Source organism: Salmo salar, chromosome ssa18 (genome assembly GCF_905237065.1).
Source record: "Salmo salar chromosome ssa18, Ssal_v3.1, whole genome shotgun sequence".
Classification (NCBI taxonomy): Eukaryota; Metazoa; Chordata; class Actinopteri; order Salmoniformes; family Salmonidae; genus Salmo; species Salmo salar.
This window is the reverse complement of record NC_059459.1, coordinates 30,689,782-30,706,746: the sequence shown is the minus strand read 5'-3', so window position 1 is coordinate 30,706,746 and position 16,965 is coordinate 30,689,782. Positions and strand designations below refer to the sequence as shown.

The window sequence follows — 16,965 nt, the reverse complement described above, 5'->3', positions numbered from 1 at the left end:
ATATACACACACACCCTCTCCCTATACACACACACACCCTCTCCCTATACACACACATACCCTATCCCTATACACACACACCCTCTCCCTACACACACACTCACCCTCTCCCTACACACACACCTACCCTCTCCCTACACACACACTCACCCTCTCCCTACACACACACACCCTCTCCCTATACACACACACCCTCTCCCTATACACACACACCCTCTCCTTATATATACACACACACACACCCTCTCCCTATATATACACACACACACACCCTCTCCCTATATATACACACACACACACCCTCTCCCTATATATACACACACACACCCTCTCCCTATATATACACACACACACACACACACACACACCCTCTCCCTATATATACACACACACACACACCCTCTCTCTATATATACACACACACCCTCTCCCTATATATACACACACACACCCTCTCCCTATATATACACACACACACACACACACACACCCTCTCCCTATATACACACACACACACACACACACACACACACACACACACACACACACACACACACCCCCTCTCCCTATATATACACACACACACACACACACACCCACACACACCCTCTCCCTATATATACACACACACACACCCTCTCCCTATATATATATACACACACACACACACACACACCCTCTCCCTATATATACACACACACACACACACACACACACACTCCCTACACACACACACACACCCTCTCCCTATATATACACACACACACACACACACACACACACACACCCCTCTCCCTATACACACACACACACGCACACACACACACACACACACACACACACACACACACACACACACACACCCCTCTCCGTATACACACACACACCCTCTCCGTATACACACACACACCCTCTCCGTACACACACACACCCTCTCCGTACACACACACCCTCTCCGTACACACACACACACACACACACCCTCTCCGTATACACACACACACACCCTCTTCCTACACACACACACACACACCCTCTCCGTATACACACACACACACACACACACCCTCTCCGTACACACACCCTCTCCCTATACACACACACTCTCCCTATACACACACACACCCTCTCCCTATACACACACACACACACCCTCTCCCTATACACACACACACACACCCTCTCCCTATATACACACACCCTCTCCCTATACACACACACCCTCTCCCTATACACACACACCCTCTCCCTATACACACACACCCTCTCCCTATACACACACACACACACACACACACACACACACACACACACACACACACACACACACACATCAAGGATGAGTCGGGGAGGTAGGTGTGATTAAATGACAACATAAAGAAAGGAGGAGGGAAAACAGAACAGCATTATGACTTCCTCAAAAACAGACTAAGGAGGAGAGAGGTGTGGAGGGATGGAGGAGGGAGAGAGAGGAGGTAGTTCTTAGTGGTTATGGCTGGGGAGGAGAAGAGGAGAGAGTGGGATGGAGGGAGAGAGAGGAGGTAGTTCTTAGTGATTATGGCTGGGGAGGAGAAGAGGAGAGAGAGTGGGATGGAAGGAGAGAGAGGAGGTAGTTCTTAGTGATTATGGCTGGGGAGGAGAAGAGGAGAGAGTGGGATGGAGGGAGAGAGAGGAGGTAGTTCTTAGTGATTATGGCTGGGGAGGAGAAGAGGAGAGAGTGGGATGGAAGGAGAGAGAGGAGGTAGTTCTTAGTGATTATGGCTGGGGAGGAGAAGAGGAGAGAGTGGGATGGAAGGAGAGAGAGGAGGTAGTTCTTAGTGATTATGGCTGGGGAGGAGAAGAGGAGAGAGTGGGATGGAGGGAGAGAGAGGAGGTAGTTCTTAGTGATTATGGCTGGGGAGGAGAAGAGGAGAGAGTGGGATGGAGGGAGAGTGTGTGTGGTGTTTGTTTGCCGTTCTGCAAATCACTGAGAAACATGTACCATACCAGACTGACTCCATAACGGTAGTCATAAAGCATGAGACATTTATAATAGTATTCAGATAGTGTGTGAGATGATGTTTTACCAGACTGTTGAGTGGGGACAAAATTGGTGTAAATAGACTAGCATGTGATGCACTGCTGGCTGGGAATATGATAGAAACAGGGATTCAATTTGCCTTGCTTCGTCAGCCAGAACACACCTTGTTGAGCAGAGATAGTGAGATGGTAAGTGCCATGGATGCTAGCAGAGCATCTCAACATGAAACGCATTCAAACGCCAGCGGGAAACATGATGTAAACAGTATGATTATTCCTAATCCATCTCTCGCTCTCTGTATGTATATTTCATCATCTATCTGTCTTTAAACTTGGCGCCGCCATACATACGTTTCCTGTTTTAATTCTGACCTGTCATGAACGAGCGCGCGTGAATGAGCATTATCATTTCTGTATAATTTGGAAGTATTGGAATTAGGCCAAAACAGTATGTAAAGGAAATACAGTAGCAATAGTGAACTTGATGAAATGTATTTGGAGGTGTTGGCAGAATTGTTTTATTTTGCAGTGACATTTCTTGTATCTGCCCTCAGGGCACACACTGGTTGAATCAACTATGTTTTCACATCATTTCAATGAAATTATATTGAACCAACGTGGAATAGATGTTAAATTGATGTCTGTGCCCAGCGGGCGATTTTTTTTGTTGCAAATTGTTGTGGACCAGTCCGATGTGGATGGTCATTTGTTGTATGGCTACTTTGGGAATATTAACTAATCATGGCCAGAAAAGGTGAGGAATTTATTCTGCAATGGTTATTAAGAACAGCTGCTCTTTCCATGACAGACTGACCAGGTGAATCCAGGTGAAAACTATGATCCCTTATTGATGTCACTTGTTAAATCCACTTCAATCAGTGTAGATGAAGGGGAGGAGACAGGTTAAAGAAAGAATTTTAAGCCTTGAGACAATTGAGACATGGATTGTGTATGAGTGCCGTTCAGAGGGTGAATGGGCAAGACAAAATATGCGTCTTTGAACAGGGTATGGTAATAGGTGCCAGGCACAATGGTTTGTGTCAAGAACTGAAACGCCGCCGGGTTTTTCACTCAACAGTTTCCAGTGTGTATCAAGAATGGCCAGCCAACTTGACACAACAGTGGAAAGCATTGGAGTCAACATGGGCCAGCATCCCTGTGGAACCCTTTCAACACCTTGCAGAGTCCATGCCCTGATGAATAGAGGTTGTTCAATTTAATATTAGGAAGGTGTTCCTAATGTTTTTTACACTCTGTATATATTTCCCATTTGCACAAGTCTATTACTACTCTACTATTGCCTTCTTCAACCACTAGAAACTGTTTGTACGCATGATCTAAAGTTTACGGGAGGGTAAGCACATTCTCACGTCAATTTCAGTTTTTATAAATGCCAACTTTTGCGTGAAAAATGTAGCATATGCATGTTTTAGAAGACAACGTTCATAAATGAGGCCCCTGATGTCAGTCACACCTAAAGCTCTCCTCTGTTCCTCCCTCGTACACCCTGATCACACAGTCAACATCCAATAAGCAGTTAAATAACTTTCTCCTCTCCACTGTGTTTAATAATATAATACCATTGTTTCAATGGAAAAACCTTCCCAGTTCTCTCTGCTCTGAGTGGTACGTCCGTAAAAGTCAGTCAGCATTGATCTATAATATCTCGTTTCCATTGGCAACACATTTGCGCTGGCTTGATTTCTAATCATTGCCTCTTGTTCAGATTCAAGCCGAACCAGGGAGAGCCACTCCAATAATGTGTCAGAAAGACTGTTGCATTAGGCTAGCAGCCAGGACAGAGTAGAGCAGAATGAACAGAGTGGGTGGCAAGGAATAATATAATAGCCATATCTAGGAAAACCAAAGTTCCAAAGGCTGGGCCTAATAGTGTGTAAGAGGTCATACAATAAGCTTTGTAGTGATTCATATGTTGATAATGTAAAGAATATTTGCTGGTCTGTGGTGTGTAATGAGGAGCAACCAGACGCTGCACTTGACGCATTTATGAAACTACTTATTCCAGTTACTAATAAGCGTGCACCCATTAAGAAAATGACTGTAAAAACGGTTTAATCCCCTTGGATTGATGAGGGATTGAAAAATTGTATGGTTGAGAGGGATGAGGCAAAAGGTATGGCAATTAAGTCTGGCAGCCCAACTGATTGGCAAACGTACTGCAAATTAAGAAATCATGTGACTAAACTAAATTAAAAGAAACTACACTATGAAACAAAGATAAATTATATAAAGAATGATAGTAAAAAGCTTTGGGGCACCTTAAATGAAATTTTGGGGAAAAAAGCTCATTCATTCATTAAATCAGATGGCTCATTCATCAAAGCCCGCTGATATTGCAAACCACTTTAATGACTTTTTCATTGGCAAGACAAGCAAACTTAGGGATGACATGCCAGCAACAAACGCTGACACTACACATCCAAGTATATTGGACCAAATTATGAAAGACAAGAATTGTACTTTTGAATTCCGGGGTCCAGGGTCTGACAATCTATATGGAAAATTGCTGAGGATAATAGCTGACGATATTGCCACATCTTCAATTTAAGCCTACTAGAAAGTGTGTGCCCTCAGGCCTGGAGGGAAGCTAAAGTCATTCCGCTACCCAAGAATAGTAAAGCCCCCTTTATTGGCTCAAATAGCTGACCATATTAGCTCTCTGTGGATGTACACAGAGAGCTAATATTAATAATATGCATGTCACCAATTCTTAGTAAACTTCTAGAAAAAATGGTGTTTGACCAGATACAATGCTATTTTACAGTAAACAAATCGACAACAGAATTTCAGCATGCTTGTAGGGAAGGAAACTCAACAAGCAGAGCACTTACACAAATGACTGATGATTGGCTGAGAGAAATTGATGATAACATGATTGTGGGGGCTGTCTTGTTAGACTTCAGTGCAGCTTTTGACATTATTGATCATAGTCTGCTGCTGGAAAAACTTGAGTTATGGCTTTACACCCCTGCTATAATGTGGATAAAGAGTTATTTGTCTAACAAAACACAGAAGGTGTTCTTTAATGGAAGCCTATCAAATATAATCCAGTTAGAACATGGAAATCCCCAGGGTAGCTGTTTAGGCCCCTTGCTTTTTCCAATTTTTACTAACAACATGCCACTGACTTTAGGTAAAGCAAGAGTTTCTATGTATGTGAATGACTCAACGTTATACACGTCAGCTACTACAGCGACTGAAATGACTGCAACACTCAACAAAGAGCTGCAGTTAATGTCCGAGTGGGTGGCAAGGAACAAGTTATCCCTAAAAAAATTATACAACTAAAAGCATTGTATTTGGAACGAAACACTCACTAAACCATAAACCTCAACTAAATCTTGTAATAAATAATGTGGAAATTGAGCAAGTTGAGATGACTAAACTGGTTGGAGTAACACTAGATTGTAAACTGTCATGGTCAAAACATATTGATGCAGTAGTAGCTAAGATGGGGAGAAGTCTGTCTATAATAAAGCAATGTTCTGCCTTCTTAACAACACTATCAACAAGGCAGGTCCTACAGGCCCCTAGTTTTGTCGCACCTTGACTACTGTTCAGTCATGTGGTCAGGTGCCACAAAAAGGACTTAGGAAAATTGCAATTGGCTCAGAACCGGGCAGCACAGCTGGCCCTTGGATGTACACAGAGAGCTAATATTAATAATATGCATGTCAATCTCTCCTGGCTGAAAGTGGAGGAGAGATTGACTTCATCACTACTTGTATTTATAAGAGGTATTAACATGTTGAATGCACTGAGCTGTCTGTCTAAACTACTGGCACACAGCTCGGACACCCATGCATACTCCACAAGACATGGCACAAGAGGTCTCTTCACAGTCCCCAAGTCCAGAACAGACTATGGGAGGCACACAGTACTACATAGAGCCATGACTACATGGAACTCTATTCCACATCAAGTAACTGACGCAAGCAGTAAAATTAGATATAAAAAAAACAGATTAAAAAACACCTTATGGGGACTGTGAAGCAACACAAACATTGGCACACACACACACACGCACACACACACACACAGCACACACGCACACACGCACACACACTATACACACACACTATACACACACACTATACACACACACGGATTTAGTACTGTAGATATGTGGTAGTGGTGGAGTAGAAGCCTGAGGGCACACAGTGTGTTGTGAAATCTGTGAATGTTTTGTACTGTTTTAAAATGGTATAAACTGCCTTAATGTTGCTGGACCCCAGGAAGAGTAGCTGCTATGGGAATCTATAATAAATACAAATATAAACAGGAAGGATCAGTAGTGATCTCAATCCATGTGTGCATCCCAAATGGTACCCTACTACTCTTTATAGTGCACTACTTTAGGAATTGAGTGCAATCAAAGCTCCATAAGGTTCTATACTTGTCTTGGTCTCTACAGGGAGTAACAAGTCAGAACACCATCCGCCTGTGTCTGTCTCTGTCTCTCTCTATTTCCCTCTCTCTCTCTCTGCCTGTCTGTCAAGACAGAACACTGTCAGCGCCCCTCTCTCTGTCTGTCTGTCTGTCTCTCTGGCTGTCCCTGTGGATTGCCAGAGTTAATCATTTAAATCCTACTTAGCAAGTAGAAAAATAAAACACACCCACGCAAGCCTCGCACTCACACACCTACACTCGCCTACACAGTACATACTCCTGACACGAGTCAGGTCATGAGCCACCCGACCTTGGTCTGACACAAAGTGTGTGTGTGTATACATGTGTGCGTGTATACATCTGTGTGTCAGACCTTATAAGGCTATTTGAAGCCAATAATCTGCCTGTTGATCCCTAGCCTGAACCCACTCCCAGAGAGCTCATGTTCCTCTCTCCCAGGACAACTACCTCATTTGAGCTGGGTCATGGAGTGTGTGGCGTGCAGGAATCTACCAACACAAGGTTGAAAGGGGGTGGACCACAGGACTCCACCACCACAGGGTTGAAAGGGGGTGGACCACAGGACTCTACCACCACAAGGTTGAAAGGGGGTGGACCACAGGACTCTACCACCACAGGGTTGAAAGGGGGTGGACCACAGGACTCTACCACCACAAGGTTAAAAGGGGGTGGACCACAGGACTCTACCACCGCAGGGTTGAAAGGGGTGGACCACAGGACTCTACCACCGCAGGGTTGAAAGGGGGTGGACCACAGGACTCTACCACCACAAGGTTGAAAGGGGGTGGACCACAGGACTCTACATGAAGACTCTACCACCACAAGGTTGAAAGGGGGTGGACCACAGGACTCTACCACCGCAGGGTTGAAAGGGGGTGGACCAAAGGACTCTACTTCCATGTCACGTCACAGGGATGTTCAGGCTCTCCCAGGACAACTACCTAATTTGAGCTGGGGCAGGGAGTGTGTGGCGTGCAGGAATCTACCACCACAAGGTTGAAAGAGGGTGGACCACAGGACTCTACCACCACAAGGTTGAAAGGGGTGGACCAAAGAACTCTACTTCCACGTCACCTCACAGGGGTGTTCAGGCTCTACCACTTCACAGGATGGGCTGGGCAGGACTCTACTACGTCACGTCCCAGGAGGGGTGAGCAGGATCCAGCAATGGTATTCTATGGAATTCTACCACAAAACAGCACAGGGTGACAATCCAGGAATCACCCACCTGCAGCAGTCTCCGGACAGCGAATAGGGAGAGAGCGGGCCTGGCGTGAGCGGCCCTGTTTTCTCTGAATGGGTGGGTGACGAACACTGGTCCAGAAATGAAAACCGGTCCAGATCGCTGTCTTCATCCATGTAGCAGAGGGGGGCTTCCCCGAGGAGAGCCGCTACCCCGCTGCCAGCATCTCTTCCTGGGATTCCAGCCCCTGTCCAAGCCCCTGGTCCTTCCCTTGGGGACCTCGAACACTTCGTCATCCCCCAAGAGGTCCTCTGCTCCCCCCAGGGGAGGCTCGCTGCCCCCCATCAGGGCGCTGGAGGATTTGGCGATGTGGAGGCGGGAATCGTAGCTCCCCAGCTCAGAACACTGGAGACTGGCCGAAGTAGAGGAGCGAGAAAAAGGGAGGAAGAGGCGGAGGAGGTTGGAGCTGGGAGGGTGGAGGTGGGAGTTAGGAGGAGGAGGAGGAGGGGGGACGCCGGTAGAGGGAGGTTGGAGGCAGTGTTGGGGGTTGAGGTATTTGTAGTTGTTGGTGAACGAGGGGACGAGGTGAGGGTGTGTGTGGGTGTGCGTGGGGAATGAAGGTAGGTTTGAGGCCTGGTGTGGGAGTGTGGCCGCTTTGCCGTTGAGTGCCTTGGACTTCCGGTCCGTGTTGGGTGGTTCGGGTTTAACCTCCAGCTCTCCTTCAGAACAGGTCCGGTCTATGAAGTGCAGTCCACTACAGAGACTATCCATGCGCTGACCAACATCGTTCAGAGAGCGAGAAAACTTCAATGTCCCATTGACGGTGGAGGGGCGGAGCAGTGAAAACCATTCCGTTCCGAATGAGACCCCACCTCGGGCTTTGGGGGGCTTGAAGGCTGGGGGTGCGTCCAGGCAGAGGGTTGTCATGGAGATGTCTCCTCCTGACCCCTGAGATGTTTTGCCGTTTGAGTTCAATAGAACCACGGCGGTCTGCAAAGGCTTCTGGGAGCACTGATCTGGAGATGTGGCGGTAAGGCTGTGTGTGAGGGAGTGGAGGGATAGAGGGGTGAGGGATGGAAGTTGGAGGAGTGGAGGGATGAAGGGATGGAATTTGGAGGAGTGGAGGGATGAAGGGATGGAATTTGGAGGAGTGGAGGGATGAAGGGATGGAGGTTGGAGGAGTGGAGGGATGGAGGTTGGAGGAGTGGAGGGATGAAGGCATGGACAGGCGGATGATAGCGGAAAACCGGTACAGGAAAGAGGAGAAGAGAGACAAGCAGGAGGGAGGAGAGAGGGGTAGAAAAAAGAGAAATGAAACAAAAGGCCAGCGTGCATTCAAAGAAAGAAAACAGGATGGAGAATTAAAACAGGGAAACTCCCTGACCTTTCACAGGGTGGTTGGTGTAAAGCAGACAATGTGACAATGGACAATAAAGTGTTCTTCGTCAGTACTGTGTAGTACTCCTCACTTCCAACTCTAGCTCCAATCTATTCTGTTTGGCATCAGGCAACACCATCTGTGACCCGTCTTTCATAATATCAACTATCCATGGGTCTGCCTTGCCCTCAGCAGCCCAATGCAATTGAAGGATGTAAACCAGCAGATGTCATGGTTGGAGGGTTAAAGGTCAGGGTTAGAGTTGAAAGGTTATTATTTAAAGGTGTGTGTACAGTACCTGCAGATGTCCTGGTTGGAGGGGGTGACCGACGTTCGTGAGAAGTTGCAGGGGGCGTTGACGGAGGTGGGGCTCCCCGCCTGAGGGAGAGAACGAGAAATACAAAAATAACTCTGATTAGTCTCATTGGCATCACCAGATGCCTGCATATACAGTAAAGAGTAGGGCTGAGTGATTAACCGACTACGTTAGGTTAGATACACACAGACCACACGAGAGAGGAATGTACACAACACAACGATGAGAGAAAGGATAAGAGAGTTTGTGAAAGTATGCCTCACTAAATAGGATGACTAAAGACAGTATAGTATGGGGAGTACAGAGATAACTTTGTCTGGCTGGTAGGCTGCTACTGCCTGAGCAAGCACGAGATGATAGCTTTAAGGAATTCAAAATAATAAAGTCATCAAATAAAAACTAAGTAATATACACAACACATTTTTTTTATTATTTCATAGTAATTTAAAATGTTCTATTGATGTGGACCTGACAGAGACAATATTTTGGCAATTGAATGTTCACTATTTTTGGCTTGGAAAGCTCATAATATTTCATAACGCATTTCTTGTTAAAAATGTTTTATTGGAACCGAAATCGAAAACCGTTATTATTTTTTAATAATCAAAACGAAACAAACCAGAAAAGCACTAGTAGAGAGAGAGAGCTGGCCTCTGATTAGCTGTATACTTCCTCAGATATACATTGAACAAAAATATAAACACATGAGCTGAAAATAAAATATCCCCCGAAACACAAGAACCTTATTTCTCTCAAATTTTGTGCACAATTTGTTTACATCCATGTCTGTAATAAAGCCATTTTGTGGGGAAAAACTCATTCTGATTGGCTGGACCTGGCTCCCCAGTGGGTGGGCCTATGCCCTCCCAGACCCACCCATGCCTGCACCCCTGCCCAGTCATGTGAAATCCATGGATTAGGGCCTAATTAATTTATTTCAATAGACTCTTCCTTATGAACTGTAACTCAGTAAAATCTTTGAAATTGTTGCATGTGGCGTTTATATTTTTGTTCAGTGTAATATATCCCATTTAGCAGACGCGTTTTAAGCGTTCAGTTCCACAGAATGCACATTTCTATCAAGCCCGCGCAATGATTTGGGTTGTCAATTCATTTTGGCCAGCTTCCATACCGCCCGTGATGCACTGCACTACAAATCACAGCAACCACCGCCAACGTGATACACGCTAAACGGCAGTGCATTACCACACACACCCCTCCCACACACACACACACACACACACACACACACACGAGCCAGCCAGCCAGCGCTGTATCATGTCATCACTAATGGCACATACCGAAAGTTTAAACGTGGTGTAGGCTAAATGTCCATGCCACGTTTCCGTTCCAACAGGTCATTGCTGTAGCCTACAGAAAATGTAATCTTGGTTGTCAACAAGTTAAAGATAAAATATTCACACGCGGTTATAAATGACTACTAAAGGATAATAGGATACACAAGCGAGTATTAATGAGTCAACACTTGAGTCAGCTACTTTATGAAATTACAACTAGTTTATGAAATTACAGCCTGATGCGCTCGCATCTGTGAATGCAATGTCAATTGCTTCGCTTTCGTATCCCGTTTTTTTCTTTTCTTTCGTGTGTCCGCTTTAAAGCGCGCAGCGGAGGGAAAGTGTACAGACACAGTACAGTCCTAGCTAGGCTACTAAAATGTTGCAGTCTAGCTTCGGTTTTTAAAGCTCGCCAATGAATAACCTAAAAACAAAACCTTGCAATAAAACACCATAAAAAGGAGAAACATGTAGGCCTATAACAGCAACATTTGAGCAGTAGTCTAGGCTGGCTACTCAACTACAATACATGTTGAGCGCACCATACAACAATGCTGCATTCAACTGCACTAGTGTTCCATGCAGTGAAAAAAGTTTAAATGTTACAACAACATATAACTACGTTTTTGTTATTTGGAGTTATTAAATACTTTTTGATTAGGGCCTCAGAATATTATGCACATCTGCAAGCAATATTATTTATCTCTTCAGTAAAATGGCACCGGCTGACGTTCTACGTGTCCCCAAATGATTGTGTTTTTTGTTCGTTTATTTGCATCTTTTTTTAAACTTATTTTGTACATAATGTTACCGCTACCGTTTCTTATGACCGAAAATAACTTCTGGACATCAGGACTGTGATTATTCACCACGGACTGGCAGAATCCTTTTTTTCCTTTAACGATTCTGACAGCCCAACGCAAATAATATACTGCTTTCTCAGGAACAGGCCCAGATCCCCGCGATTTGCGTGAAGAGGAGGCAGAGAAAAAGGAGCCAGAGGGCAGGCTGCCTTCTGAGAATTCGTAGGCGATCGAATAAACCCCCACTTCCTTCCATTCTGCTAGCAAACGTGCAATCTTTGGAGAATAAAATCGATGACCTACGCGGAAGATTAAACTACCAACTGGACATTCAATACTGTAATATTTTATGCTTCACGGAGTCGTGGCTGAACGACGACACTATCAACATACAGCTGGCTGGTTATACGATGTACCGGTAGGATAGAACAGCGGTGTCTGGTAAGACAAGGGGCGGCGGACTATGTATTTTTGTAAATAACAGCTGGTGCACGATATCTAAGGAAGTCTCAAGCTATTGCTCGCCTGAGGTAGAGTATCCCATGATAAGCTGTAGACCACACTATTCTCAGAACCACATTCCTGTAAAGCTTAGAGAAGATCTAATGTTAAATACTGTTGAAGTAATATGGCTACAGGTTCATCTGCCTCCCCTAAAGCCCATTCTGGTGGGAAGCTGCTATAGACCACCAAGTGCTAACAGTCAGTATCTGGATAATATGTGTGAAATACTTGATAATGTATGTGATATCAACAGAGAAGTATATTTTCTGGGTGATTTAAATATTGACTGGTTTTCATCAAGCTGCCCACTCAGGAAAAAAATTCTAACTGTAACCAGTGTCTGCAACCTGGATCAGGTTGTCAGTCAACCTACCAGGGTAGTTACAAACAGCACAGGAATTAATCATCAACATGTATTGATCACATCTTTACTAAGGCTGCAGATATTTGCTTTAAAACAGTATCCAAATCCAAAGGATGTAGTGATCACAATATAATAGCCATATTTAGGAATACCAAAGTTCCAAAGGCTGGGCCTAATAGTGTGTAAGAGGTCATACAATAAGCTTTGTAGTGATTCATATGTTGATGATGTAAAGAATATTTGCTGGTCTGTGGTGTGTAATGAGGAGCAACCAGACGCTGCACTTGACACATTTATGAAACGACTTATTCCAGTTACTAATAAGCACGCACCCATTAATAAAATGAATGTAAAACGGTTAAATCCCCTTGGATTGATGAGGGATTGAAAAATTGTATGGTTGAGAGGGATGAGGCAAAAGGTATGGCAATTAAGTCTGGCAGCCCAACTGATTGGCAAACGTACTGCAAATTAAGAAATCATGTGACTAAACTAAATTAAAAGAAACTACACTATGAAACAAAGATAAATTATATAAAGAATGATAGTACAAAGCTTTGGGGCACCTTAAATTACATTTTGGGAAAAAAGCCAACTCGGCTCCTACATTCATTGAATCAGATGGATCATTCATCACAAAGCCCATTGATAATGCAAACTACTTTAATGACTTTTTCATTGGCAAGATAAGCAAACTTAGTGATGACATGACAGCAACAAACGCAGACACTACACATCCAAGTATATCAGACCAGATTATGAAAGACAAGAATTGTTTTTTTGAATTCTGTAAAGTCAGTGTGGAAGAGGTGAAAAAAATATTGTTGTCTATCAACAATGACAAGCCACCAGGGTCTGACAATCTAGATGGAAAATTACTGAGGGAGGATAATAGCAGGCGATATTGCCACTCCTATTTGCCACATCTTCAATTTAAGTCTACTGGAGACCGTGTGCCCTCAGGCCTGGAGGGAAGCTAAAGTCATTCCACTACCCAAGAATAGTAAAGCCCCCTTCATTGGCTCAAATAGCCGACCAATCAGCCTGTTACCAACCCTTAGTAAACTTCTGGAAAAAATTGTTTGACCAGATACAATGCTATTTTACAGTAAACAAATCGACAACAGAATTTCAGCATGCCTATAGGGAAGGATACTCAACAAGCAGAGCACTTACACAAATGACTGATGATTGGCTGAGAGAAATTGATGATAAAATAATTGTGGGGGCTGTCTTGTTTGACTTCAATGCAGCTTTTGACATTATTGATCATAGTCTGCTGCTGGAAAAACTTGTGTTATGGCTTTACACCCCCTACTATAATGTGGAAAAAGAGTTACTTGTCTAACAAAACTTAGAGGGTGTTCTTTAATGGAAGCCTATCAAATATAATCCAGTTAGAATCAGGAAATCCCCAGGGTAGCTGTTTAGGCCTCTTGCTTTTTCCAATTTTTACTAACGACATGCCACTGACTGAGTAAAGCCAGAGTTTCTATGCATGCGGATGACTCAACGCTATACATGTCAGCTACTACAGCGACTGAAATTACTGCAACACTCAACAAAGAGCTGCAGTTAGTTTCCGAGTGGGTGGCAAGGAATAAGTTATCCCTAAATACTTCTAAAACTAAAAGCATTGTGAAGCCTCTTGCACTGGGATGCGGTGTCTTAGACCACTGCGCCACTTGGGAGCCCTCTAACCTGGAAGCTTATAAGAAATCCCGATATTCCCTCCGACAAACAATCAAACAGGCAAAGCGTCAATAAAGGACTAGGATTGAATCGTACTACACCGGCTCTGACGCTCATCGGGTGTGGCAGGGCTTGCAAACAATTACAGACAACAAAGAAGCATAGCCGAGACCTGCCCAGTGACACGAGCCTACCAGACGAGCTAAACTACTTCTATGCTCGCTTCGAGGCAAACAACTTCTTGGGCTCGCTTTGAGGACAATACAGTGCCACCGACACGGCCCGCAACCAAAACCTGCAGGCTCTCCTTCACTGCAGCCAACGTGAGTAAAACATTTAAATGTGTTAACCCTCGCAAGGCTGCCGGCCTAGATGGCATCCCTAGCCGCGTCCTCAGAGCATGCGCAGACCAGCTGGCTGGTGTGTTTATGGACATATTCAATCAATCCTTATCCCAGTCTGCTGTTCCCACATGCTTCAAGAGGGCCACCATTGTTCCTGTTCCCAAGAAAGCTAAGGTAACTGAGCTAAATTACTATCTCCCCGTAGCACTCACTTCCGTCATCATGAAGTGCTTTGAGAGACTAGTCAAGGATCATATCACCTCCACCCTTCCTGACACACTAGACCCACTCCAATTTACATACCGCCCCAATAGGTCCAAAGACGACACAATTGCAATCACACTGCCCTAACCCATCTAGACAAGAGGAATACCTATGTAAGAATGCTGTTCATCGACTACAGCTCAGCATTTAACGCCATAGTACCCTCCAAACTCGTCATTAAGCTCGAGACCCTGGGTCTCGACCCCGCCCTGTGCAACTGGGTCCTGGACTTCCTAATGGGCCGCCCCCAGGTGGTGAGGGTAGGAAACAACATCTCCACCCCACTGATCCTCAACACTGGTGCCCCACAAGGGTGCGTTCTCAGCCCTCTCCTGTACTCCCTGTTCACCCATGACTGCGTGGCCATGCACGCCTCCAACTCAGTCATGAAGTTTGCAGACGACACTACAGTGGTAGGCTTGATTACCAACAACAACGAGACAGCCTACAGGGAGGAGGTGAGGGCCCTCGGAGTGGTGTGAGGAAAATAACCTCACACTCAATGTCAACAAAACAAAGGAGATGATTGTGGACTTCAGGAAAGAGCAGAGGGAGCAGCCCCCTATCCACATCGACGGGACAGTAGTGGAGAAGGTGGAAAGTTTTAAGTTCCTCGGCGTACACATCAAGGACAAACTGAAATGGTCCACCCACACAGACAGCGTAGTGAAGAAGGCGCAGCAGCGCCTCTTCAACCTCAGGAGGCTGAAGAAATTCGGCTTGTCACCAAAAACACTCACAAATTTTTACAGATGCACAATCGAGAGCATCCTGTTCGGGCTGTATCACCGCCTGGTACGGCAACTGCTCCGCCCACAACTGTAAGGCTCTCCAGAGGGTAGTGAGGTCTGCACAACGCATCACCGGGGCAAACTACCTGCCCTCCAGGACACCTACACCACCCGATGTCACAGGAAGGCCAAAAAGATCATCAAGGACAACAACCACCCGAGCCACTGCCTGTTCACCCCGCTATCATCCAGAAGGCGAGGTCAGTACAGGTGCATCAAAGCTGGGACCGAGAGACTGAAAAACAGCTTCTATCTCAAGGCCATCAGAATGTTAAACAGCCATCACTAACATTGAGTGGCTGCTGCCAACGTACTGACTCCATTTTAATAATTAAAAATTGGATGTAATAAATGTATCACTAGCCACTTTAAACAATGCCACTTTATATAATGTTTACATACCCTACATTACTCATCTCATATGTATATACTGTACTCTATGCCATCTACTGCATCTTGCCTATGCCATTCGGCCATCGCTCATCCACATATTGTTATGTACATATTCTTATTCATTCCTTTACACTTGTGTGTATAAGGTAGTTGTTGTGAAATTGTTAGATTACTTGTTAGACATTACTGCATGGTCGGAACTAGAAGCACAAGCATTTCACTACACTCGCACTAACATCTGCTAACCATGTGTATGTGACAAATACAATTTGATTTGATTTGTCCGAGTCTGTAATACCAACATGTTTTAAGCAGACCACCATAGTGCCTGTGCCCAAGAACACTAAGGTAACCTGCCTAAATGACTACCGACCCGTAGCACTCACGTCTGTAGCCATGAAGTGCTTTGAAAGGCTGGTCATGGCTCACATCAACACCATTTTCCCAGAACCCTAGACCCACCCGAATTTGCATATCGCCCCAACAGATCCACAGATGATGCAATCTTTATTGCACTCCACACTGCCCTTTCTCAACTGGACAAAAGGAACACCTGTGTGAGATTTCAATTCATTGACTACAGCTCAGCGTTCAACACCATAGTGCCCTCAAAGCTCATCAATAAGCTGGGACTAAACACCTCCCCTCTCAGCCAGGCATGACCCCAACACCATCATTAAGTTTGCCGATGACACAACAGTGGTAGGCCTGATCACCGACAACGATGAGAAAGCCTATAGGGAGGAGGACAGAGACCTGGCCGTGTGGTGCCAGGACAACCTCTCCCTCAACGTGATCAAGACAAAGGAGATGATTGTGGACTACAGGAAAAAAGAGGACCGAGCACACCCCTATTCTCATCGATGGGGCTGTAGTGGAGCAGGTTGAGAGCTACAAGTTCCTTGGTATCCACATCACCAACAAACTAACATGGTCCAAGCACACCAAGACAGTTGTGAAGAGGGCATGACAAAATGTATTTCCCCTCAGGAGACTGAAAAGATTTGGCATGGGTCCTCTGATCCTTAAAAGGTTCTACAGCTGCACCGTCGAGAGCATCCTGACTGGTTGCATCACTGCCTGGCAAGGCACTACAGAGGGTAGTGCGAACGGCCCAGTGCATCACCGGGGCCAAGCTTCCTGCCATCCAGGACCTCTATACCAGACGGTGTCAGAGGAAGGCCC

At 45.2% G+C, this 16,965-nt stretch overlaps 1 pseudogene; it reads right to left on the bottom strand.

Annotated features, from left to right (window-relative positions):
* The window catches only part of LOC123723767 (E3 ubiquitin-protein ligase MARCHF8-like), a 151,238-nt pseudogene that overhangs the window by 18,123 nt on the left and 116,150 nt on the right, over positions 1-16,965 (bottom strand).